The sequence below is a fragment of the Opisthocomus hoazin genome, chromosome 3 (genome assembly GCF_030867145.1).
Source record: "Opisthocomus hoazin isolate bOpiHoa1 chromosome 3, bOpiHoa1.hap1, whole genome shotgun sequence".
Classification (NCBI taxonomy): Eukaryota; Metazoa; Chordata; class Aves; order Opisthocomiformes; family Opisthocomidae; genus Opisthocomus; species Opisthocomus hoazin.
The window spans coordinates 15,165,723-15,193,656 of NC_134416.1; positions in this window are offsets into that span (position 1 = coordinate 15,165,723).

Sequence of the window (27,934 nt, forward strand, 5' to 3'; positions counted from 1 at the left end):
GCAACGACCACTACCTGGAGCGGTGCAGAAAGGGTGCAACAGCCAGGACAGTTCTGCCTGAGGCCAATGGCTGGGGGGCAGTGGCAGCCCGGATAAACTGAGAGGTGCCTCAATTCCCACATCTACCTCTTCCCTTCTTTCTGCCACCCACTCCTGAATGCTCAGGCCCTCTGTATTCACCAGTTTCAGCCTCAGACTTTCCTGTTGAATTGTATTTCTCTGCAGATGGAGGTGTTGGAGCTGGGACAGAGAGAGCTAGGAGAAGACATGCTGACCATGGCAAGGACAACATCAGTGAAGGGACCTGGACATTTCCTTCAGTCCAGGGCCTGAAGTGGTTCTCAGTCATCCCAATTGCTAATGATCATACATGATGAAACAACTCGGGGAACACAGAGCAAATATCCCTGTTTTGTGATTTCTAGGGAGGCTCAGACACCACACAGACATGGAGAGCTTCATTGTCTCAAGAGCAAAGTCCTTCCACCATGTGTGGGGTACAGAGAGGGTCTCAAAAAAAGACCTGAAACCCCAAGAAGTGGAAATTTCTCCCAAGACAGGGAGACCTTTCTATACCTGGATATCTGTGCTTCAGCTCCCCACCCGGCTCCTGTGCACCAAGTCTAGGCAGAAGGTGCCAGGAGGGCTGTGTCAGCCTCTCGGAGGGAAGTACCAAACTAAGGATGAGGAAGATCTTTCCTGCAGCACTTCCACAGCCTGAAAGGAACAAAGGGGGACATTCTGCAGGAAAGGAGGCTCATTTTTTCAGTTGCACCGTTCTGCAGATGACTGTCATCAACAACAGCATTTGTTAAGCTGCCCAAATAGTCAGGTAAATGTTGTACCAGAAACAGAACAAGGGAAGCTAATAATTTCTTTGATTTATATAATGGCAGCAAGGCTGTTTTCTTCGAAGCCATCAGCCAGAGAGATTTAAAGTTCATCAGTGACTGAGTACACCATGCAGTACGATGTGGGGGCTTTTCCATGGAGCCCTGTAAATCTCAGAGCTGGAAGGGGAATGCAGGGGTGGGGTGAGAGCTAACCCCGGTGGCGCACGTCAGCCCTGCAGGAACCAGACCAAGCTCTCAGCCCCAGGCTTCGCAGAACATTTATTGCTCACCAAGGGCCAGACCTCACTTTCCTTACAGTCAGTGGGAGCTTTGCCATCGCCTTTCTTGAAACAAGGCTTGACAGGAACAGAGCAAACAATGGGAAAACAGGGGCCAAGCCCTGGACTGTGGAGCCCATGGCAAGTTTCTATGGCTTTAACTGGCACCCAGTTTTGGTCTCCTAAAAGAATAATTTTCACTGTACCTGTTTTTCACATGCAAAGCACAGCTTTTATAGTTGCAAACTAAATTAAAAAATCTTATATACATATGTATACATATTCTTTTTTTCTCTTTGTAGTGAAGACAAAATGAACCAGCATTGCTAACAGTGCCTTCAGATTTTCTGAAATCTAACACCTATCCCAAATGTCCAATCTGTATTATCATTGTCTGTTTTAAGTGGAGCATATAATTTATCAACTGCTTCGCCTGCTCCGAAGACCCTGTGCTTGAAAATACAATAAAAAAAAAAAAGGAGAAGTAGAACGGAAATAAGATAAAAGATAGAAAAAATATAGAAATACTGCTTGTTGCTAAGTGTTCCCCAGATCTCACGTCAGAAGTTTTTAAGGTCTTAGAAAAGCTATAACTCTCAAGATTTATGTAAAATTAACTAAACATATTCTGTAAAACAGGAAGAGAGGGAAAACTGTTCTACAAGTCAGGTTACAACTGCTGATCTTCTGTTTTCTAAGATGTTTAATGTACTCAGTTCACACATATACATCTATGCACATTATTAAAGAGTACAGCTAAATTGTAATGTATTTAAAATCTCGTGGTTCAGTTTTAAATCAGCATGAGAAATAAGTCACTGAGCACAGTACCATCACACATTTAATAAAGTGATAGCTGATAATGTGACTTTGTGGAGAGGACAAAATTGCTGGAGAGTTTTTCTTTTATACAGACTTATCTTTTAGTGCAAACTAACAAGAGAAATCTGCAGGAAACTAATTTACATTTGGATTAGGAATTCAGATTGAGGTTAGGGAAAAATATACCTACAACTAACCTGGCATCCTTGTGCATCAGCAGCATCAAGTCTTTAAGTGTGGGTCCAGTACAAGCCAACATCACCCTTTGGAGTGCACATAGCTCCAAGTGCCTGGTCGCATGTGGGAACTCAACTCAATGCCAGGTGCTCCTGGGTGAGGGCCACACCATCCCAGGGGCAGAACTGTGGACACGCAACGGGATGCTCCAAGCTTCCAGCTGGCTCCTGCCCACTGCCAAGATCAGGGTAACCCAGGCCACTCACAGAGCATGGCAACGTTACTCACCAGCTTAGAAAAATCTGCATTGCAAACTTTGCACTGTTTCTGAAAGAAAGGTTTTGTGTTTATGATGTTATGGCAGCCTCCATCCACACATTCCTTTACATAGTTCTGACAACATGTTGGCACAAGCTCATTGCTAACCTTTTTTGCCTGCAATTTTTTTAGCAAGCTATAGCACCTCATTGTTTGCTAAAGCATTTATTATAATCTGAAGTCAGGTCAGAAAGCTTGTCAGACCTCTCTGCAGCAGAGCTGTATGCTTTGGACCTGAGGTCACAGAGCTATTTGCACTTCCAAAGTTTGCTTGCATCAAGCTGCATTGCAACACTCTGAAATATGCCATTTGAAGGTTTTGGTTTTTATTCTCATTCTGCCCTCAATTTCTTCCTTCAGTCCTTCCCTACTGCTCCCAGAGAGCAATGAGGCATTTGGCAAGATTTGAAATTAGTTTTCAATCTTTGGCTTTCACAGTTTATGAAGAAATCCTTTTTTTGCCTAGAGTCATTCACAAGAAGACTGTATTTATGGCGATCTTGGGATTTGTTTCAGGACTCATCAGCTGACACCCAACCTTCATAGCTCTCCTGACCTTGCAAGTAAAGCTCGATATCAGGTACCAAAACACTTGACCCACTTTTCTCAGCAGAACAATAGCAAATGTAATTCACATGCCTTTGGGTACCTCATTCCATCTCTAATTTAGCTCTAGTTATTGCCCTCTAGTCATTTAGTCATTCTACTGAGAGCCTAGGAATACAGGCTAATTAAAGGAAGTGAAGATAATAGTGAAATCCCTTGTGTCCAGAATACTACCAGGAGCAGTGAGTGCCTCTTTGCTATTCTTCATGGTTTCCAGCAGTAGTGTTTAAGAAGACTACTTATGGGGAACGACATTTCAAAGTATGGGAAAGAGAAAGCAAATTCTCTAGGGCTGAATCATCATATCTGGAAACAACTAATGTCCAATTTACACGAACTGCATTCATAAACCTGAATTACGCACTGTGTAAAGAGACACTCATCCAGTATACGCTGGTAGAAGCGGATAAATGAAACAAGGAGGGGTTCCAAACGGAAAACTGAAACCTAGAGGAAAAGAAATGGCATATTTGTTGTTTCTGACTAGTTTCATTTTTTGTAACACAAATGAACACAAGACCTTTATCTGAGATGACTGTCTTAGAGAGTGCATTGCCATAGGGGTGGGCTGATCACACAGGCTTTGCCCACACAAGAGTTCCCACTGAAGACAAATGTTGGATCAGACAAAAATTTTGCCTCTGTTGCACAAGGCGCTGTACCTGCCAGGTGATCTCAAATGCATGTGTAACCAAGGAGGTTTTGCTTGAGGAGCACTGAACACAAACCAGCAGTCAGCTACTGGGAAAGGTAGGTGTGCTCTGCTGCTCCTTTCCTCTTACAGGAAAACATAATAACTAATCCTGCCCTTTTACAAAAAGACTTAATCCAGCCTTTGTTTTTCCTTTTATTTGCATAAAGTCATAAATCCCATTTATCCCATTTTTCTGTACTGCAGAGTACCATGTCGGATATCATTAAACACAATGGAGCCTTCATACAGATTGCCTAACATCGCCATGGGATCCATTCTTCTGGTAACACCTCCCTGCACTCACTGCCCAGGAAGGTGACAATTTACTACACAAAGAGCAAAGCCATCCTGAATGAGCATCTGTGTGTATCATCCAGGAGAAAAAGTGTTTCCCATAGTCCCTGAGAGTCTTCTTTTAACAATGACCTGGGGTTTTTTTTAACACCTCTAAAAATCTTCAGTACTGTCATTTAATTGTGCTTAGAGATTAGGACCAGATCCTGCAAGCTCAAACCTGATCACACATAGCAAGCATTTAATTCTGTTGAGATTCCTATCGTAACCACATCTAACCAAGTATTCAGCTTTCCATTAAATCAGTGAGATGTTAGAAGCCTGAACAGGAGCTGGAAACCTGAATGCCTGTCGGGATCTGAGCCAAGTACCTTCCAGTACAGCATTAAGTAACACGAATAACATCTGTCCTCAACAGAAAGTAAGGGCACGTAGCACTTTTCTCAATGGTGGCCTGAAATAGCGGTAACTGTTTTCTCTCTACCATATTTCCGTTGTTGGTAATCAGTATATTTTTAAGAAGAAAGCATATGAAGTTTATTTTTTCTGAGCAAGTGTGTAGAAGAAGCAGAATGACATAGAAAGCAGCAAAAAGCACGATCAAAGATACCGAACAGCTGATACAGTGAATAGCAGTATAGATAAGGATACTTTATTCTTGGAAAAAAATGTTTAAAAAGGGGCATGACAGAAGACTGTAAAATCATAAGTAGAATGGAAAAGGTGAATAGGAAATAGGGAATGACTCATCACTGTTACAGCCAGTAGAAGATTGAGAAGGACATTAACTGATGATAATAAGTCATAAATTCAAACCAAACATGAGAAGGTACTGTTTTTTTGAACAGCATGCTGTCAAACTGTGGAATCTCCTGCCACAAGACATTGTGGTACACATAAGGTCAAAACACAGCTGGACACACACCTGGAAGAAATGCAAAGACACACTGGTCATCCAGGCAGTCTTGCACTTGCCAAACACTGGAAATGGGAGCACATGCCAGAGAGTGATCACTGCATCACTGCTCCATTTGGACACTTTTCCAAAAACGTCCACTATTGACAGTATCGGAGACAGAATATTGAGATACATGAACATTTTTAATGTTTGATGTGGGAAAGCTGTTCTTCTGTGTTTGTATTACATATGTATAGAAATCACCAGAAACTTCCTCATGGAAACTTCCTAATGTCATCATAAGATTAAATGTAGTATACTTGTAGCACTCGTTTCTCTTTCCCAAAGAGTCTGCCCAAAGCTGTCACCATCTTTTCTTTCTCCAGCAGGCTTTAGCAGATTTTCAGTGTTTTAATATCTCTTTGTGCAAAACTTTTGCCCTTTTCTTTATGAATAGGTCATTAATGTTTACAAAAAGTTGGAAAAGGCTTCTTTTCAAGGGCCAAATATGCCTACTTTTTCATTTCTGATGTGCAAAGCTATGAGTGGTCTATTGTGGAAAAAAGCTTACAAAGGCTTTGCAAATGCAAATGACACAAAGTAAATTTGTCCCTTATTTGTTGATAAAGATAGAGGAACAATACAAATTTTCAAATTTAAAAATTAAAAGGGGTTGTGTGAAATTTTTTATGGCCAGGGAAGCTTCCAGAGAGAAATTTGAGCCAAAGAGGAATTTTAAAACATAATATAACTAAATCAAGGAAACAAAAAAGTTCCTTTTCACTTACACAGAAGCCTTGTTGAAAGAGAAATACTTGTGGGTCATAAGGAATGAAAAATGTCAGCATGCAACTGCCCAGGCTTGCCCGATTTGTAGCTCCCACCTCATGGCAATTGCTGAGAGTGTCGTAAAAGAGCTTCTTTGTCTCTGGAGAAAGTATTGCTTTCAAAGACGAGAAAAATCCACAAGCAACCTCTCACTTTGACACACAGGTCATGACATTAAAAGAATAATGTGAAGAATCACAAACCACCAGTTTCAGTTAGGAAAGCAAATGGTTTAAAAGGAGGGAAGGAGTGCTATCTAAGTTATGATCTGCTAACTCTCTGTTTACATATATCTAGTTCCTTCCTAAAAAAACCCAGGCACCTAGTAAGATCCTTCCGAATGACCCAAAAAGAGGTAAAATTCTTTAACTGAGTCAACTATGTCAACAGTTTGCAAAAGGGAGTCAAGAACTATATCCCTTTTAAAAAGAGGTGGGGTTATTTTGCCATTTCTGCTAAGGTTTGTAAAAGCAACATTTCCCTGCAGGAGGGAGATGCCAGCATCACAAGTCAGTGCCGCAGCGATCCAGACACCGGAATGAGCACATTTCCTGGCGGGCACTTCGGTAAGTTAGAGATCGTGCAGGAAACCTGCCAAAGGCAAGGGGGAGAGGCGAGAGGGCACCCTGCCAGTGGAGCTGGCAAACAGTCCCACCTGTGACGTGGGAAGAGTTGACAGGTTTATGAATTTAGTCATTTTGCCAGAATCAACCTCAGAAACTGGTTTTGCTTGAAATGCTTAGAAAATCATGGTTCTGGCAAGACAAAACAGTACCATATTTCCTCACCCAGAGCTAAGAGGTGGCAAACTTGTCTTGACAGGCACATTCCTTAACAAAATGTTTTGAGCTGCATGCCTTCCCTCTGCTGATGCTGGAGATGGAGATGGTAGCAACAACACCAGGGCTGTTTCCTCTATGCCCTGTGCACTACATTATAATTAGAGAAAACTGCTGACAAGTGATGGCAGGAGCTTTGCTCTAAAAGAAACTGAAGGGAGAAGGAGAGGGGCCCTTAATTCAGCAAAGCCCTCTATGCAAACTAGAAGTGAATTTTTAAGGAAAGGGGAACTTGTCTTTTTAAAGTCCTTAAAAGTCTGAATTTTTCAGCTTAGCTCATGAACTGGATCTGACACTTGCACTCGTGAGTAAATGCACTGGTGTGGGTCTACAGTTAGGGCCAAAATACACCCCCAATTGTGCTTCTCAGTGGAACTCCCCTATCAGGTCTGCAGTAGGTTCGGAAACTCTGGCTGTTCCTCCAAGTGACTATAACGCAAAAAAGGCATGAAGATATCTTTGGAGTGCTGAGAAACTGGGTATTTCCAGAGCAGAAACCCCAAATGCAGCCAGCCTACAAAGTTTCAGTAAACTCAAGTTCTGACAAGAAAAGCAGAAAAAGCGACGTTGCCTGAAGGGTTGCTGGAGCTAACAGTTGAAAAGCAGCCCTTCTGAGATATTTTTGGAATAGCAGTAGCATATGACACTGACAAAACAGAGAGCCTTTATTGCTGCTGTTGTTGTTACTATTATGACTTGTAAGAATGAAATTCACCTCCCGGCAGGTAGCCTGTAAAAGGCCATGAAACCACTTTGTCTTAGACCTGAGCCCTTTGAGAGGCACAATCAGAGGACTCCATCCTGCAGACCAGACTCACCATATGCAGCCAGAGCTCCCATAATTAGCTTCAGCCTATAGATATTTCTCAGACTGAACTGACTTTCCCAGCAGTGGATCTGAACCACATGAAAAAAAGGAGGTGCCACTGTTCTTGTTATCCATTGTAAAATGAAATTAAAATACCCACAACGATGGTCACCTTCTCCAGGCAATCAGCAGAAGATCTCTGGATACTTCAGATTTCATGTCAGGGGAAATTATTTGGTTTATCACTGATTAACTGGCTACCTAATTTGTATGGCTATTTTGACTGAAAATTAGACTGTCTGTTTCAGAAAAGGATACAGTAAAAAGTTTGGTAAGTAGATATATTTGAAGGTTCGAGCTCATGGAATCCAAATATGATGTCAAAGTAAGTATCTGTCCATTCCTGGAAGTATTGTAGGAAAGGAACTGAGGAGGAGTCAGGAAGCCATAGATTCGTCAATCTGATGTCTGTGGTAGACAAGATCTTTCCAAAGTTAGTAAGGAATGAGATCACAAAACTTCTGGAGAATGTTTTGTTTCTTTGTTTTTTAAAGGAGGAAAAAGAAGAAGGGGGACAGAAAAAGGAACTTTGTCACCATGGCTTCAGAAAGGGGAATGGCAGAAAAATGTGATGTGAATTTTTGATGAAATGTCAAGAAAGCACTTAAAACTGAAATAGCGAAATCTTCTACTTGGCATCCTAAAAATAGTACAAAACCTCACAGTACAGAAACCCGGGAGTTTCGATAGAAAGGGTGGAAGTATGCAGTAACCACAACACTATCCAAGTATATACTAAAAAGTACCAACTTTCTGAGAGCAAAGGGGTGTTTCCAGCTTTCAGACAATGAGATTTCTCTCACTGAAGCTGGTTTCTGAGAAGTAGCTTCTCAGTCAGTTGACAGGATCTCTCATGCACAGCGTAATGCTGTGACAAGCAGGAAGAAGTAAAATGTAAAATACTGCTATAAATTTCCGTTGAATAAAAGAAGAAGCTGTCACAGCTTTCTTGCTAACCCTATAGTACAGCCAGTCTCCCTTTTATAGTGCCATTTTTCTAAGGAAAGCCAGATGGTATCATGCAGCAGATTCCCACTGCTTCATAGTAAATTCTTAACTAGAAAGACAAGGAAGATTTTAAAGAATTATAGGGAGTTCCAGTGGCAAACAGACAACTCTAGGCATGCAGCTAGAAGCTGATGTTTTTTGTTTTATGAGTACTAGCAATACGGTCTGGCCAAAGCATCAAGACCTGACTTCTCTTCTCTGGCCTGGCCCACAGTGATCTTTGTGTCTTGCTAATTACCACCATCTTTCACCATTTCTGATAACCCACGTATTTCAGTGTCAGTGGCTTACTCCCTAAAGCGATCTGAAAACAACAGGTGACAAACAGCGTTCAACAGATAGGGTAGTATAACTCCACTGACATTTCTGATTGACTTTATTAGGCATCCTGAGTGAGGGATGTATTTTCTAACCTCTGGCTTTTATACCCTTCTTTTTCCTTGTAAATCCCTTGATTTAAAGAAGAAATTAGGCAAAACAAGGATACTACATCTGGGCACATGACTTGTCAGAAGACCTGACAGGAAGGCAGAAATTATTAATTTAAACACTTAATATGAGATCACGCTGGTAACTGAAGAAGCTGAATTTACTTCAGTCTCTGTTGAGAAGATCCCAAGAGATGCCCTGGAAGAGCTCGGCTCTGCCAGAACAACTTGCCATGAACAAAGCTCTTGCTCTGCAAAGAGCCTCAGTGTTTCAGACAACGATGCTGTGACCAGGATGCATTTTCAACTGGAGAGAAAGGAGAGTGAAATCATCTGCTTAGCTCTGCACAACTTTCCTGAAAGGAATACAGAAGAGCAAGGTATGTAGAGTATACACACAATGCATAAGTTTACGAGACAGTATAGGGTATTGGAAGACAAAAATTAGTTTGGATTTGAGAGTAGCTGGTTTCCTTTCCCAAACAGCAACTGGAGGCAGGGAACCTTTTCATACTGGTTCCAGTATATTTCATTTAAGTTTTTCAGATTTGCTCCACAATAATAATAAATGTCCAAAAGAGGACCAAGGAAACTACAGGCCCCTTAGTCCTGCTTCAGTAAGACTTCAGAAAGTAACAGAATGAGTCATCTTAGAAATAGTTACAAGACAATGAAACACGTGATTGGGAAAAGCCAACATGAATTTACCAAAGGCAAATCGTGCCAGACTGGCCTGATCACCTTCTACAACAAAGTAACATTCTGTCCGTATGGGGTGAGCAGTGGATGTTGCTTACCTGGACTTCAGCTAAGCATTCAGCACTGTTTCTCACAGCCTCCCCCTAGACAAACTGGCAAGATACAGACAGGATGGGTGGTCTGTGAAATGGCTAGGAAATTGGCTCATGGGATGCACTCAGAAGGTGGCGATTGATGGTTTTCATTCAGGCTGGCAGCTTGACACAAGTGGGGTCTCCCAGGGATCGACGCTGAGCTCCACGCTGTTTGACATCTTCATAAATGATCTGGACAACAGCACTGAAGGCAGCCTCACCAAGTTGCTGGTAACGCTGAGCTGAGTGGTGAGGTGGATGCAGCAGAAGGGAGAGCCATCTTACAGAGATAACTGGACAGGCTAGAAGAGTGGACTAGCAAAAACTGTGTGAAGTTCAACAAAGACAAGTGCAAGGTCCTGCACCTGGGACAACATAACCAGAGCCCCGTACAGGCTAGGACCTGTGTCGCTGGGGAGCAGCGTCACTGAAAGGGACCTTGGGGGTCCGGGTGGACAGCAAGCTGACCGTGAGTCAGCAGGGCACCGCTGCGGCAGTCAAGGCAAATGACAGGGGCATTGCTAGCAGAGATAGAGAAGTGATTGTCCCACTCTGCTCGGCGCTTGTCAGGCTGCACCTGGAGCACTGTGTCCAGTTCTGGCCTCCACAATTTCAGAAAGATGTGGGCAGACTGGAGAAGGTCCAAAGGAGGGCCACAAAGATGATCAGGGGGCTGGAGCCCCTGTCCTATGAGTAAAGACTGGACGAGTTAGGTCTTTTCACCCTGCAGAAGAGCAGGCTTAGGGGGACCTCATCACAATATTCCAGTAGTTCAGGGGAAGCTACAAAGAGGACAAAGACTATCTCTTCACAAGGAGCCATGTGGAAAGGACAAGGGGAAATGGGTAAAAGTTGCACAGGAAGAGGTTTCATCCTAATAGAATAAAGAAATTTTTACAGTGGGAGCAATCAATCCATGGAACAACTTCCCCAAGGACACAGTGGACTTCTCATCACTGGAGGTTTTCAGGATGTGATTGGAGAAGGTGCTAGATAATCTCATCTAGGCTCCCTTTCCCTTTGATCTTTCAAGGTCCCTTCCAACCTGGACTGTTCTATGATTCTGTGATAGTGATTATTGGAAACTGAAAGTAACATCTTGCAGAAAAGGCCTTAAAGGAGACTTTGAATTAATGTTAATTCCTTTTCTTGTGTAAGGAAAGAATCCAGGTTTGTTATGTTACCGCTGGGAGCTCGTACTTTACCCACTTGTCTTCACTGTTGCTGCATATTATTTATTGTTACCTGCTGCCAGTGTGCCTCAATCACAGTTGTAGTCAGGATTGTAGGTGCTCTCAAAACAAACCTCCCAACAGTTCCCATTTTCCATGCTTTTGTTCACACTGTGGTGTAGTCTGGATGACCTGAACTCCTTATGGATGAAATTGAATCCTATTCATCCTGTAAGTGGGATGTAACTGAATCCTATAAATCGGTGCAAAGGAAAGAAATCAAAGGGGAGGTTAACACACCAGGCCATGAAATGCTGTAGCTGAGCTGAAGCACACAGTTAACTCTGCTGCTCCAGCCAAAGGGGCTGGTAACATCTGGTAAAGTGATGGGGCAGTAACCCTGACTCACAATGTCCAAAATCACTCCAGCAGAATTCCCACAGTTTTCTTGTCAGCACCCATAATTCCCTTGTTCTTGTAAATCAAAAGAAATGATCAATGTCAAACATAAACAGAATATTGGAATCTTTCAGCTGGCTAAAGAAGTGGTGTTTGCTGGGAGGAGGCAGGCAGCATGATTTATTCTGCTCTTAGTATGTTCTCTTTAAAGTTGCACCAGTGTACTAAATTCTATTTTCTGAAAACAGAAAACAATGAGAAGAGACTTGCAAGAACACCACCAGCTTCCATCTGTGAACAATTTGATACTTGCTTTCGGCAAATTTCTAAGCATTCCAGTTTTAAATAGACTTTGCACCCGTACTCTCAGCAGCAATGCTGCAGTGTTGAAATACTCACAGAACTGAGTACAAAATATCACAAACAGAGAAGTGGTTTTTTACATGTGAATGGTTATGCTCATGGTCCTTCTTTCACTGTTTTCCTACTTTTAAGAAGATTGTTGGAAATATGACTTTGTACCAAACAAATTTAAAAAAAACAAACAAATGGATGACTTATTGCTATGAGTTGGTCAGTAGTTGGAAAAACTTTTTCCACTCCTATCTAAGCTACAGAACGACACATCAGTTGTCCCCAGGTGCACTGGGGCTCTCTCCAGTAGGTCTGAATTTAGTCTGTCATGGCAGAAATAACATTAAAAAGTACTATCTTCGTCTGCTGTTTGGGTTCTAATATACAGATTAGTAATAATTTTATGTATGTTGCCAAGGTCCTTTTAATAAGTCAGTGAGGCTGGTATGGGTCTTTGCTGATATCAAAGCTTTGGGCATCTTTCTTCCTCACTGCAAAAGAACACACAATTTCTCTACCTTCTTCTTAACAAAAATCAAAAGTGAGTGGTTACTCTGAGCAGGAGCTGGCAGTTGGAGAAAAGCCTTAGAAAAAGCATGCCCTCCGGCCCTGTGCTTCCTGTCTTCCAAGCTTGGAGGTGCTGACTTCTTTCTGTCTTGTTTCAAGAAAGAAAAAAAAGTTAAATTTATTCCAAAACCCAAATAATCAACTATTTTCAGTGCAGATAAGGATCTTATCCAAAGAAAATATATTTTGGAAAAAAACCTCACCAGCCAGTGATATTCAAACACTAATGAAGCAGTAAGTCTGGCTCCAACTTGCTAACAAGACTATTCCGAGTTACGCTCCATGCCTGTTACAGCGAATGTCAGATAAATAATCTTGCTCCTTTGTAAGAAAATGAACAGGCTGGTTCACTTTAATCCCCCACCATCCAAATATATTTAAACAATAACATGGTTAGGATAAGGATACACTGCAACAGGAGTCAGAAAAGTGTTAAGGCTCAGGAAGCTTGCACCATAAATCAAGCATTTAATGATTTAAATCAAGAACTTTAAGCAGCTGCCCCTGGGAAACATCAGGACAACAGACTGTGCAATGAAGCCTGATGAAAATTGATTTAGTAGGCAAACATTGTTATCTCGTGGACTTTATGGGAATCATAAAAATAAAGTGATGAACTTTATAATGCATTTTATGTTCTTATGCTAAGAATGCTTTCTGCAGGCCCTACTTCTTTTATTTAATAAGTAGAGTACAAACTCTGTTACCTCAGGGGAAAATTAATTTGGGAATTTTTTTCTATCTTGGATGATTAAGGTCTGTCTTTCAACCCCTGTCTTGGTATCTATGTAAAAGGTCCTGACATCTGGGGGTGCCATGCACCTATGCAACACTCAGGGTTGTTCTATAAAAAATCAAGACTGTTTTATAAAAGGAAGCATGCTCCAGCTGAGAAACCATCCTCTTAAAATTGTCCCTGGGCAGCATAAAAGCACAGGCAGTGTAAACCCACACAAGCTGGCACAGCTGTCCAGATGCTCACCCCTGCCTTACTGCAGCTCACTGTGCTGCTGTCTCCAAGTCTCAGCACAAACGTTGATTTAGCCAGAAGACAAAGATCAGAGGAACAATCCTCATTGCAAACTCATTCTTTATTTGCCATTTTAATGTTAACCTGGTTCAGCTTCCTGTAGGGATGGGGCAGGGGCAGGAATGAGCCAATGGGGGCTGGTAGACATCTTAGCAGCATGGCTGAGTTATGTATTGACTTAAAATGCTCATGATGCTACAGCCTTAGTCTTCAAAGTAAAGTAGAGTGAGTCAACAAAACGTTTTAAAAGGATTTTTAATCCTATGCATCTACAGCCTTATAACGTCCACATTACCAAAAAACAGCAAAACCAGCAAGAAGTGAGTAAGTATATATTTTTCCATCAAATCTTAGAAGGTTAGTGGTGGCTTTGCTTCTCCCATCTCTCCAGGGCATAATTAAGAATCAGCAAACTCCCACTGCATAAGGACGCAAAAGTGTTACAAAATACTAGAGGAATTCATTGCAGACTTGAGTTCATACAGGGCAATGATCTGCCCTACACGAAATGGTAGCACAGGATTCAGGCACCAGTTAAATTCTCCTTAAATCCCTCTTGAAACCCACTATACTGAAAAAAAAGAAGAAAAAAAAAGATACACTGGCAAGCAGGTATATTACGTGTTTCTGTGTTTACCACACATCAGACATTTCCAAAACCAGAAAGGTTTTATCAGAAAAGGATTTTCTGATAATCTGTTTTATTTTACTTGGAGAATTAGGATTTAGAAATGGGTTAATTTAATACTTAAAAAGTAAAACATGATGTTACTATTCCCAGTACTTTGTAGTTTAACAGCAAATAAGTTGCTTTCCAATGAGTTTGCTTATAACAGTAGATATTCTTCAGCTCACAGTCATATATGAGCTAAGAATAAACTTTATCTTAACTCCAAGAAAGAGGCGGGGTGTGTGGAATAAAGCCTACCTACCTCAAAATCCATCATATATCACATAGAAATTGTTGCAAAGTGGGCTTTTTATCCTCAAGTGTTTGTGTTCTGTACAGATGTAAATATATAAAGTAATTTACTTACTATTAGCACATTTTATGAGTGTTCCTATCTGAAATATATTTGTTATGAATACTAAAAGCTTTGTAGTTTCACCTGGATTGAATTGATATCATCATTAAAATAACAGTGCAGTAGTCCTCCACATAGCAAGTTTGCTGTTCTCACTTTTCTTCCATCAACAGTGCACATGGTATTTCTTTCTCACTAACTCCGGCACACACCTGATTGCAATGTTTAAGATCACTGCTTTCTGTGCAAGGAAGAGTTGTGAAGAATGGGATGAAAGTGATAAACCAGTAGAAAACTAAGCCTACAACTTCGAAAGCCTTGTTCCAATTGAGATTTTTTTTTGTTTTCCCTCCTACACTACGGAGAAACATAAAGATTGTAGCTATTATAATTTATATTAATAAAACGGCTACATCTTACATACTACAGAACAATAACATAAACTAATTTATGTCAAGCCAAAAAAAATTTTAGAGGTTAAATTAGAGCTAGTAAAGCTTCCTAAGACATCTGTAATACCAACAGAAAATGTTTTACTGAAGCATTAACCACAAAAGCATGTAGCCTACATTTGTATGATTCACAGTCATGCTACTAGAGATCCAAGGCCAAGCTAGTAAAATAAAACAGCATTTTTCTGTTTTCTTGTTTGTCTGATATGAAAATTTCAGGAACATTTAAAGAAAAAGCAGGATATGAGAATTATGAGACTAGTATCCATGTATTTCCCTGGATACTCATGGACGTACACATGCTTTGTTAACATTGCCTTAGAAGCTTCTACCTTTTGATTACCACATTGTCAAACTTCAGCCTTTTGTAAATTTAATTTTTCCATGACAGGGATCCGGTGTTGAGTAGCTTTGGGAAAATTTCAGCCAAAAAATTAAGCGTTTTTTCTGAGCTAGAGGTTGAGTATACAGATGCACACAACCACTGTATGCAGACAAGAATCTGTGCATCAGCTGCACCTTCACAGCTGGGTGAAACCAAAGTGTTTCACTTCTCAGTTGGGTGGATTAAACACGCTGATGTACTTAACCATCACAGCTCAGGGAACACATGATAACACAGTCAGTTATGGAAACTTCGTCAGGCCCTTCTCCAGAAAAGAGATGTTTGTAATAACTGTGATATTTTGCAATGTAGGAGAAATCTGTGAAAAGGGAGGAATTCTTTTCTCTGTGCGTGCTGGGGACAGATACAAAGTCATGGCCTGAAGTCAAGCAATGGAAGGTTAGGTTAGACGCTGGAAAAATATTTTCAATAATAGTGATGGTAAGGCCTGGAGCAGGTTCTCCTGGGAAGTTGTGCAATCTCATTTACTGGAGGATTGTAGGAAGGGGTTACACAAACATTCCCGTGAGTGATTCAGGACTGTCTGGATCTGCCTGGAGGAGGGTTATGAACTACAGGATCTTCCAGGGTCCCTTCCAGATCTACTTTGTATTTCTAAATTAACCTTGGTAAGAGGTTTCCACTGAATTTGGTAAAGGTGCCTCTCTCTTCCTGCCATGACTGAATTTGGCTGCATGGTTTCCTTCAGCTAGCTTGTGCTTCTTGACACCAGGAAAACATATTGAAATAGATATTATGCACCTTTGTCCCCTGTCGATAATATTTCTGTCACACAGGTTTCTTAAAGCTTGAACAGAGAACTCCTGACAGAGCTTAAGGGGAAAAAAATAGTCAGTCACAACAATCTCACTAGAAAGTCATATAAATCAAGGGTGTATTTAGCTATCAGCCAAGTCAGAAAAGTGTTTCACCTGAAAGAATATTATGATCTTCAAATATTTTATAGATTTGATTTTTTCATGATAATATACTTTGAAGTGCTCAGCTTATCAATGTATCAGTTGTGAAAACTTGGTTGCAGGTACCAGGTATATCATAAACACTGTCTATGGCACGCTGCCTTACAAAGTGCTATGTCTCATCTCTGTTTTGCAGACTGATCTAAGGATATAGTTTTAAAATAACTTTTCTCAAGAAAATCAGAAGTGAGAGGATACTGAAGTATGTGCTCTGGACTCTGAACTTATTTGGTAAGAATACGTGATTCATAACAGCAAACAAGAAGCATCACGTTTTCCCTAGATATTCTGCTATAGATGAGATGGTTGCTGCTAACAGGAGCAAATGAGGTTTCACAAGAGTGGCATATGCCAACCAGCAAGTCTAAAAGAGGAACCCATGGCTCTAGGAACTCACTGAATAAATCAGCTCTAAAAGGAAACTGATGCTTCAGATATAGGGCTTAAGTATTGTTCACATTATAGCCACTTTACATCAAACCTTCAGCAAAAATTAGGACGTTCCAAGAAATATGCAGACTTTTAGGACAAATACTCACAATTTAGGACATTTATAGATTTACACAAAGTTTCATAAAAGTCAAGATGTCATCTGATTCTTTAGCCTGCACTTTCCAAGCAGGTAAGAAATATGGCTTCCTTTGATCTCCCAGGATCTCCAACAGCACTCTCAGTTCCCATCTAAGCATCAGTAATCCCATTTTAATGACAGAAGGCTAATGGAAAAGAAGAGGGAGAGAGCCTAACCACAGCTCACACTATAAATCTGTGGCATACCAAGGACTAGGTGTAGATTAGTACTAAAACAAGGAGATTTTTCTAGGAAAAATTCACTTTCTGGATGATTTTATCTTTTTTTTTCATTAAACACTCAGTTGTCTCTAAACTGCTGTACTTCTGATTTTCTGTTACAACTATTGAATACTACAGCTGGATTGTTATTACTAACAGCATCAATATCAGCTGCATTCGTTGCCTGAATTTTAGTTGCATCCAAACATACGAAGTCAAATAAGGGACTCATCATGTGAGACACAGTATATGCACGTATAAGAGCTAATTCCCATCATAAGAACCTTTCCGACTAATTATACAGAAATGAGGAAAGATTAAACATCTTGAACAGAATCCCACAGTTAATCTGTGGCTGAGAGCAATCCATTACAGACCTACTGGATCCTTGCCCAGTGCTCTCCTCACTGGCCTATTTCTCCCTCCATGTTTACTCTGTGTTAAACACAGCTAAGTAAAGAATCACACTGACTGCTAACAAAGTTTTGGCTGCTTGAGATGTTGTAAAGCAATTAAAGTATATTCTGTGCAACCATACCTGGGAGTACCTAGAGTCGGTGTTCATTTTTGAGCAATCTTCGCAGGACACTTTATTAAGGACCAAACTCTCTTTGCAGTTAGGCGTGATCTCTGCAGGTAGGAAAGAGCCTGGCCCAGTTTGGACCCTAAAGAAGAACCTTCATCATTAGAAAACAGGACAATAATACAGTTCTTTACCGAAATTTAGAAAGTAGGCTCAATCAACTGTCACTAATATCTGTCCAGCCACGTAAATTTGCTGGCTTGTGGGGCTCAAGGACAGATCTAAACACATCACCCAAGGAGAAGGAACAGCACAGTAATGTACTGTCAATGAAAGCTGGAGGAAAACATTGCATTTGCTACCCACTTTCAAAGCTCCTCTATAAGTGTTGCAAGGTAGCCTGAGAAGTAAAGCTAAGCTGCCATGTGAAGACAAGTGAAGGAAATTTAACTGTAGCTGGAGAGATGACGACTCAAGTTACTACAAAAGCTGCCCAGGAGAGACAGATTTTTCTTATCCTGCAGATAGTCTGCAAGATTTTGGTACAGATGCTGCTAAAGACTTCTGAGCTTCCAGCTCTTAATACCTGAAGCGTAAGGCTTATCCCTGAAGAAATCTGGAAGAGAGGAAGATTTATGAAGCTGCCTTTTTGGACTGAACCAATGTTAGGGTAAGCTACATATGTAAAACTTAGAGATTGGGGCTGTTTCTGTTTTTGGTGTTCCCATGAAATCTTCTTAAAGGGAGAAAGGAGAAAATACCTCAAGATTTAGTTCCAAAGCTATTGTCATCTCCACTTTGGTCCTTCTTTCCTTTCACTTCTTGGCCTGGATACATCAGCATAAGTTTTATGATCTAAGCAGAAATGCACTATTCAATATTTTTATTTAAAAATGAAATATTTTTTTAATTTAAGTGAAAAGCCAAAATTACCCTTAATGCTCCGCACAGAAAAGAAAAAAAAGGAATTTAGCTCCGTAAAACTGATAATAATGCCTTTTGCTCCAACATTTACAAGAATGCAGTGCTCAGAATGAATCTCAGCCTCTCCCAGTCCAGAGCTCTGGGAAGGACACAGAAGTCCTCTGCTTGGTCTGGGCTGGCAAAGTCAACATGGTGCCGCCACTGAGGGGAGCAGGAGGAAGGGCTGGGCTTCCCACCTGGGCTAGTCCTTCCAGTCCCTTCTGTGCAACCATTAAAATAACATTGGGATACATGCGGCTTTATGCAGTCCTTACTGGCCATGCACCATACACACAGAAATGATTCATGTTCTGACTCACACCAGCTCTCCATCAGTATTTTTGGCCTTGGAATAATTTCTTTCGGTGACAAAAATGGCTTAGTCAAGGCCTATTTCCCTGTCTGCTCCTCCATCACATCGCCAAAGCCTGGTTGCTCATCCTTCTTTCCATCGCTCCCTTAACAGAGTCTGTCCAGCGGTTTATTTGGCCACTCAGTGAACCAGGTCAGAGAACTGATCAGGGTTAAAAAACAAAAACCCAAAACTCACTGGCGCATTTTTTACCCAGATCAATTCCCCAGTTAGTTCGCAGTGCAAGCACACAAACTTAATATGAGAACATCTGTATTGGATCAGAGCACAGGTCCATTTGGTCTGGTGTCCTGCCCTCAGCAGAAGAGCAGACACAGCAGATGTTATCCGAGGAAGGACGTAAGGACAGGGCAAGCACACAGGAATGCTTCGAAGGAATTCTCTCCCAGCCTCCTGTGACTTCTGACTCAGGGATATCTAGAGTCAAAGTTAATGCTTTTATATTTAATAATCTTTGGTGGATTTTCTTTCATTCATGCTCCTGTCTTCTTTTTTTTAACTAACAGAAATATTTGCAACCCTACCATGTTATGGGCCATAGCATAACTATGCACTATGCAGACAATGAAATGCCTCTTTTTGTTTGCTTTGGAAGTAGTACCCACTAATTTAAATTTTTATTTTTGTATTGGAAGATGCAAAGAACAGCCATTCAGCCTGTTCACCTTTCTTGTCCCACTACTTATTTTGTAAATCATTGTTGTATCACTCTCATTCTGTTCTTTCCCAACCTCAAGAGGTCTTAAAATACCCTCAAGGGAGCTGCTCCACTGTGAGGGGACAACAGAGACAGCAATGTAATGCAGGTACAAATATGCATGGCCAGGGATCCTGGTTGCTTAAAGTGAGTAAAGAAATGCTCATTAAATGAAGCCTATAATTAATAAGAATTGTGCATTTTGGTAGGCAGTCTTGTCTGCTGAACCCGACTTAGACTTTTTAATCTCCATCCTCCCTCCTGCTTCCTCTATCACTTCTTGCCAATGTCAACCGAAGTCTTACGCAGCTCTCCAGTTCTTTAAGTAAATAAAGAAGTCAAATGGTTTAATACATCTCCTTGCCTTCTCCCATTGCTCAGTCCTCAGCTGTCTTCTCTTTTTTTTGTTTTATATCTGAATGCATTTTCTCTTCCCTCCTTGGTCAAATGCAAATATTTTTTGAAGATTCTGTTACAGCTTGTCAAAATGCTCACTAAAATTCAATGTTCAGTATTTCTTTTTGCTACTCTAAATAGAAAATCTTTTTTACCTTTTGTTGGCTTGTTTTCAATAGATGTCCCAGAACTTCTTGTTTCATGTTTGTTTATATTTCTTAAAAGCCTCAAAGCTACTCTTTACTTAACAATCTAACAAAGTTGCCCTTTGTCACTCTTTCCCTCTGCTTACAACAGGATTTAGCTTGCCGGCGCTTGCCAAACACGCTTTTTAGAAATAGTTTCCCATCTTAGGGAGTCCCAGTCAAGATTATGCTACTCATTAAATGCTGTCTTAAATATATCTCCTGTAATGCCAAGGTACTTGTGTTTTCTCCAGCCCTTCCCCAGTCAAACTCCAAAATCCATGAAAACACCAACAGTTTTTGTTCTCCTGCTTGCATCCTGCTCGCAGGCTGAGCTGCAGCCCTGTGTGCTTCACCCACAGCCTCTGCACGGGAGGCAGAGCCCAGCCCTGCATGGAACAAAGGACAGGCTTCCATATTCCACGTGGTGCGTGGCTTCTTAGCACCGCTCTGTACAGAGCAACCTCAGAGGACATGCTATGCTTTCTTCTTAAGCTGAGTCATTTCCCAAGATCTAAAGCACCCAAGATAAGGGCAGAATTCAGGGGTTTAAGGACTGTCTTGTTTTAGACCTCCCACCAAGCTGACGCTTACCTGAGCTCCAGCCTGGGAGGCATCAAACACAGAGTTCTGCATTAAGAACAAGCACAATCATAGAAGATTCTACAGCTTCACTGTGCACTTGTGGAGCAGGGAAAGCAATGCTGTCACCCAGGCAAAATGCTTCCAGTGGGGCTTTTGTGGTTACACAGCATCATCAGAAGGGTCAGGACTGACATGGATTGATTTGAAATGCATCTACTCATTCCTGATTAACAACGTGTTACTTAAAATGACCTTTCATGCACTCTTTAAGGGATCCTTGCCTTATTCCATATGCAAGCTGGAGAAAAGAGAATGAAAATCTCCTCTCTAAACAATTCTTTGAACAAACTGACTTCTGTTTTGTGCTGTAATGTCAGATTTAAGCAGTACATGGACCATTCATGGATTTCAGCACAGAAACAGTTTTCAGCTTCATGCAGCCATCCCTGTTCCTAACTGAGCAAGCCAGAGAGTAGAGGAATACACAGAGAGAAATTTTCAATGGGAAAAAAAAAGGAAAAAGCTTTTTTTATTCATATTTTTTGAAAAGCATTTGCTTTTTTTGCAAGCTCAATTTTGGAGTGGTTTGTGGAAATAATCACACACTTGTGCAAATTAAGGTTTTACCACTGTGCCCTGGGACAGAGAGTATACAGGCTGAGCAGACATCTTTACCGCTCTCAGTTTTGAAGGGTTTACAGCTGCAGCTTGCCTGTGGGAAGTCTTCTTTTGCGGGATTGCTTTTTTCATTTTCCTTGGAGTATGCATGCCATGAATTTAAGGTGTGGGACACCGCGACACCAGATGAGGGCTATAGGAGCCCTGCATCAGCTCTCACTGTGAGGGAAGCTTCAGCGGCATCTCAATCCATCCTCTGCTCCCCACACCTTGCCTGTCAGCTCCCATCTTCTTTCTTCATCTATTGTGAAAATAAGGAACAGTGCTTTACTTCTGCATTGAAAGAGAAGGATCTAGATATATTTTTCCACAAGTGCAGGGCTACTTCAAGCAGCTGGGATTCTTATGCCAAATATGTCCTACCTTGCTTCCTCTGAGGGTCTATGACAACATCCCGCAGCCACCTGAGCCACCCCCCAACTTTGTTGCCCTTAACTTCCATTAAATGGTCTTTACTGTGGCAGCCAAAATATTTACACTATTTCTTTCTGCAGACTCCATTGCTGCCTTACTGCCTGGTCTGTCCCCAGGACCCCACAGCCTCGCATGGCAGCACTGTCTTCTGCCTCCCTTACCATGAGGACAGGGAGCTGAGCTTTGAAAGTGGCCAATTCAAATCAGCAATCATACAAAACAGGCTCCTTTTAGCTCCTTTAAAAGCTGTTTAGCTCTTGTCTCCAAGCTTTTCTTGCTTTCCTTTTGCACCGCCTTTAAAAGCAAGAATGACAGAAAAGATTAACTTGCTTCTGGCTACATTGGATAGAAGCAGATTAACACAGCTGGATCCAACCCTGGGGAGCCCAGCCTGGAAATGTATGTTAGCACAACCCCGGCAATGTATAAGCAAGAGTCATTTGTGTTGATCTTTTTCAGGATGATGAGTTTGTTATTAACTCTTTTGTGCAGAGGCTGGTCGGTGTAGGAAGATAAAACGTGGCGGGATGCTGATAGAGAAGCTCCCAAGGCATCAGCCCTCCCTCTGGCCACGCACATCCCTGCAGCCGCTCTGGCCTGCCTGCACCGGGGCTTTGGCTGGGACTTTTGTTTCCCCTCTGTTTCCTTTGAGATTTTTTTGTTTCAACCTATAACACTTGCCACAAAAATAGCGGGCAATGAAGTCCCCAGGGCCTCAGAGGACAGAGTGGGGCAGCTGAGGAAGAAAGAAGAGCTTTAATCCAAGAAAGGTTTAGTACAGTCTGCTCAGCCGAGGCTTAGGGGAGATAAAATCCAGTGTGGTGGATGCGCAAATCCAAGTTACACGCAATTAGCGAAACTCCGCAACAAATGCAGCAGACACATTACAGAGTCACTAGTAGGCTGATTTCCTGCTTGATCATTTGTCTTTAGGTTTTTCAGCATGGGCTCATTAATCCAAAATGACTGAGAGTAAATTATAAAAAGATCAGATAAAAATACATCTTCTTTGTCAGGGAGCTATGAATTATAACATGCCAGAGGAATCCAGGAGACTCCAGGTTTAGCAAACTGTCTTTAATAAGCAGAGAGAAACTTTTCACATATTAATATAGAAAAAGTAGTAGATCTAGGCTTATAGTTGACTTGATGATCTTAAAGGTCTTTTCCAACCTAGATGATTCTATGACTCTATGACTCTGTGATCCTGCAATATGCACATATTCCCTGCCGAGGGGCTGGCTGGAGGAACTGCAGCAAAGGGCAGGAGAGGGCAGGGCATCCTGTGGTCCCCACTCATGTTCCTGCCCAGGCTTCCCACGGATGGGAGGACTGACCCTCCAGCCTTTCTGTGCCCCATGTCTGCTGTTCGCTGGCTTGAGATAATGTTGTTTGCCAACCTCAAAGAGGTGTGGTGGGGATAAAAGTATGAGCCCTCGAGGGGGCTCAGCACAGCACTGACGAGAGTAGTGAGAAGTTTCCTTCCTGGTTAAAATGGGGGTCCAGAGCAAGTCTTTGCTAATAAAGTATATCTGCTGGATGAGCTGGAAGTGAGAGAGAAATAACCTCAATACAGAGATTCTGGGGTTCACATGTGAATTTCAACCAACAACATATTAAGGTGTTTTTTACTGTTGGATTCTTCTTTTCTTTTGACATGGTATTAATCCAGGACATTTTTACATGTAAGAGTTTTAATATCTCACACACCCCGAGGCTGCAGGAAATATTTCTACACAGCATAATTCTTTGGAGACAGTAAATCAGACCATCTGAGATGCATACCTATAAATTTTATTGAATACACAATATCCCTGTCACTTCTACCCTTCTTGTCCAATGACACTTTTTGTCTGTTTTCACCACATTTCATTCTATATCAAGGTAATCAAATGAAACAAAACTTTGCTAACTTAGCAGTAAATAAGTGAGAAATAAAGATTTTACCCTGGACTCAGAAAAAACATAGTTCATTTTGCAGGCTTCGTGCCAACAGCACTACCTTGCAGCTCCATTTATCTGATATTTTAGGGATTACACTCAGATAAGCAAGGATAATCGAAGCAATTTTCGACATCTTCACCAAACAAGCCAGAGGCATGACCTTATTTTAGATAAGAGGTAAATGAGATTTAAATGAGCTTTTTTTTTTTTTTTTGACAGCGAGCAGGATTAATTACTGGAGCAAATTATCACAGGAAGTGGTAGCTTTTCCAAAACTTCAGGTCTTCAGATGGTGTCTGGTGCTTGACTGGTGGACATCTCTTACCTAAATGCAAATTTAGGGGCTTCATACAATTGCTTTTGAGCTCTATTCCTTGTACAATGGATTTCAGGGAAGGTGACCCTAGGATTTAAGTATAACTGTACATCTATGATATTTACTTTTATTTTTTGAACTTTGGCTGCCTGGAATATGTTCTGCTCAGTATCATCAGCATAAACTAAATCCCCATAGAACTGGTAAGACTGATTTCATCATACCACCTGCAGGTGAATTGGGGAATCAATGACATTTTATTGCCTGACCCGCTGACGTCCCAGGGTGAACTGCTGGCCCCATCAGCTGCTCCAGCACAGCGAAATGCCCTGTAGCTGCTGTTGTACCTTCCAGCTCTGCACAACAGGACATTTCATACGACTACAGACATCTACAGTCTGGTGATCAAACCAAGCCTTCAGGATCTAAAAGGTACTCAGAAGAGCTCACGTCTTCCTGGTCCAGAAGACAAGCTGGAATGCATCACAGAATCACAGAATCACAGAATAGTAGGGGTTGGAAGGGACCTCTGTGGGTCAGTGATAGAGGCTTATTTCTGCTCTGCACAAGAGCTATAAGGAGGTGACTCTAGCACTGCTCAAGCCTTTGGCTGTTGTCATAATAGTCATGCTTAGGAAATAAGCTAGGCTACGAGTTTTAAACCCCTTAGCTCTGGCAAACCAGCAACTCACATTGCTAGTTTTATTTTGTACTGTTTTGGTGATTCGGCTACAGCTCACACACGGAGTGGTTACTGTGTCCGGGTTTTTCCCCTGAAGTCCTTAATGTCACAGAGAGTCACTGGGACATAGGGAACATCATGGGTTTTGCTGTGAGGATGAGCCCTGGGAAAACAAGCAATCCACAAAGAAGAAACTACTTAAATTTATATTACACTTTCCTACACGTGCAGAAAACAAGGTCTTTCAGTGGATTCCTCTTAGACTAGTGCATCAGTTTACTATTTTTGGTGTGAAGCAGGGCACAACAGTTCATGAAATATGCTAATGAATATACATATATTCTTTTAGAAGTATTTCAAGGATACTTGTAAAGAAGTTCAAAAGTTTGTTTGCAAGCTTTTGTCCTGAAGAGGTTAGTCTAGTGTTCTGGGGCTGGAGAAACAACCTTTTAGTTACTCACATCTCTCTCTTCTCATTTTAAATCAAACCTCCCGCATTTTATTGGCACCATCTGAAAACATTATTGTTTTGGTGGAAATGTCACATACCTAATGGTTCTATGGGGAGAAGCAACAGACTGCTTTAGTTGAAAAAAAACGCATGCAATAAAATTATGAAGGAATAAATGAGGACTTCCAGCCCAAAGGAATGCAATGTTGGGCATATAGTGTCAGATTTGCCTGTGTGGGTAGGATAGCTTGCCTGTTTATTTCTAGACTGTTCCCAAATCTGTTCCCACGCCCGGAGGCTGCAGAGCCAGCTCAGCACAGGAGGGGCAGTGGGTGTGCAGCCCGGGCTAATGTCAATGGGAAAAGGGGCAAGGAAAGAAAACCAAATGAAGCTGTAGTTATCCCTGGTGGCATTGAGGAAATTTGTGCCACTTTTTATAAAATCCAAGAGGATGCGTTCCCACAGCTGCAATTCAATGGCTCCTTTACCAGGGCCTCGTGGCTTCATCTTCCCTTTATGTAACTCAAAATGTTCAAACCAGCAGGTGGGAGAAAGGTGACGGAGGGCTTGGAGGCATCCCTCCCTCGCTGCGTGGCTGTAACCACCGAACACAAGACCTGCATGTCACACTATCTGCCCCCACAGAAGGACAGCTGAAGGATTACTTCGAGGAAAAAAAGCTGAAGTGAATAAATGTAAAACGTTTTAGGTCACATAGAGCGAAATCAGCAGAGCCTGAACACATGCAGGGAGTAGATGTGAGAGTGGGGTGCCTCTAGTCCTCACTGCAATGCTTGGGGCCTGATTTCCAGCTCTGACATACTGCATCATTACCTAGCATGACGGCCTGTCTAGCTTTCCTTTTAGATCCAGATTCACATCTGTCGCTTGGTGTAAATAAGAAGCAGTTTGGGAGTTACTCCCCATTTATTTTGGTATGGCTGACATGAGAATTTAGCCCTTAGAACTCCTCATTGCTTGGGGTCTGAAGTAAAAAAAAATGAGCCTCACAGCTTTCAAATGTCAGTCAGCTGTGACAGCCTTTTCATTTCTGTTCATTTCTGTTTATCAACACCTTTCCCACCTCTTCCTGCTGCGCTGAGCTGGGGGAGCCAAAACTTGTCCTTCTGGACTCATCCCAGCTATAGAACTCATTTAAAATTTCCCAAGTCTAGCCACAGCTGAAGTTGCTTCAGAAAAATAACACAGGTCAATGCTCTTTGTCTGTAAGCCCCTCCAGATTTTCTTTCTCTGAAATCTCAAGAGGATTCCCTGATTTACCTAAATTAACCTCCCCTATAGATTGCCCAAAATAGAACATCTCAGATACCCTTTGGCACAAGTTTCCACACAGAGATCAATCTGTAAACCAGCAAGGACTGAGACAAAGATATTTTTCATGGCCAACATACAGTAGGATTCTCACAGAAAGCTAAACTTGCTCATATCTGAGACCCTCTTTTATTGACTGCATTTATTTAGAAGCCTGTTTTTTACTGAGATCTTTGAGATCTTATTTAATTTATAGATCTTGTGTAGAACAATAGGAGCATCTCAGCTGTGAAATGCCACTTTGTTGGTTTTTCCCACTGCTGCCCAGAGTGTGAATGCTCATGATGGTGTCTATTTGGCTTAAGCATGTCAGATGCGGACCAGACAGGATGCTGAAGAAAGAAACTGGTGTCCTGCATTTCCAAGGCCTGGCTCATTATGCATTCAGTGATGAATTTGCTCTGCTTATAAATTCCGCAGCTACCACTTACAGCCATACCTGACGTGAACTTGAGGAGCTGTGAGCAGAGCTCAAACGATCTTCTAGGCAGTTGATTTTTCAAGAAAAATATTGCATGGAAAGCTTAGAAACTCAGATTATGCATATGCAGCAAGTGGCACGAGTACAAACAGCAACCTGCTTGTTAAGCGCTTTTACACACTGGAGCAGTCAGACCAGCTAAAATGTCAGGCTAAGACTGCCACGACGGAGGACCAGGGTCAGACACGAGTATTGATCTCTGCCTGAGGCAGCACATTACCCCAGCACAGCACCGTGCCACCATTACCATGTGTAACAGTGCACCAATACTGCACTATGTATGGCACGGACTTGTGCACCTACCGCTGCGCGAACAGCTTTGTCTAAAATCTTCATCTGCAGTGGGTAGGAGACAGAGCCACGGTACAAGGAGACAGAAGCCCAGATATTCAGAGGTAAAACTGGAAGCATTTCTGGCCACAATTAGGCACATCGTCACCTGTACTCCTGGAAGTATCTCTGTTAGGAATGGGTCACTGACTCACCCACCCTCCTACTTGCCCACTTGGAGCTCACTAGAGCAAGATCACCTTGACCTTGGAGAGGCAGCACGTTTCATAGAATCATAGAATCTTAGAATGGCAGGTTGGAAGGGACCTTAAGGATTTTCTGGTGCAACCTTTCTTGGCAACAACACAGTCTAGACAAGATGGTCTAGAGCCCTGCCCAGGTGAATCTTAAAAGTGTCCGATGTTGAGGAAACTACCACTTCCCTGGGGAGATTATTTCCGAGGGCTCAAGCTAATGCAGTGGCTGAAAGCCAGCTAGGACCAAACCACGCAGCCAGGTGCTGACTCTGGTCACCACAGAAAGCAATGAGGCTCTTCAGGGCTAGAAGAGATAAGGCACAACTTGCTGATATTCACAATGCATGGATTAAGAGTAGAGCGAGACCTAAAATACAAATCAGAGAATTAACCTGGTGAAAGCCAAGGAAAGCCAGGCCACTCATTAGCGAGGCTTGCTGCTGTGTGAGAAAACATTTACATACAGCTAGGCCAGCTTTGCCTTCTTGAGTTATGCAAAATGCCAGA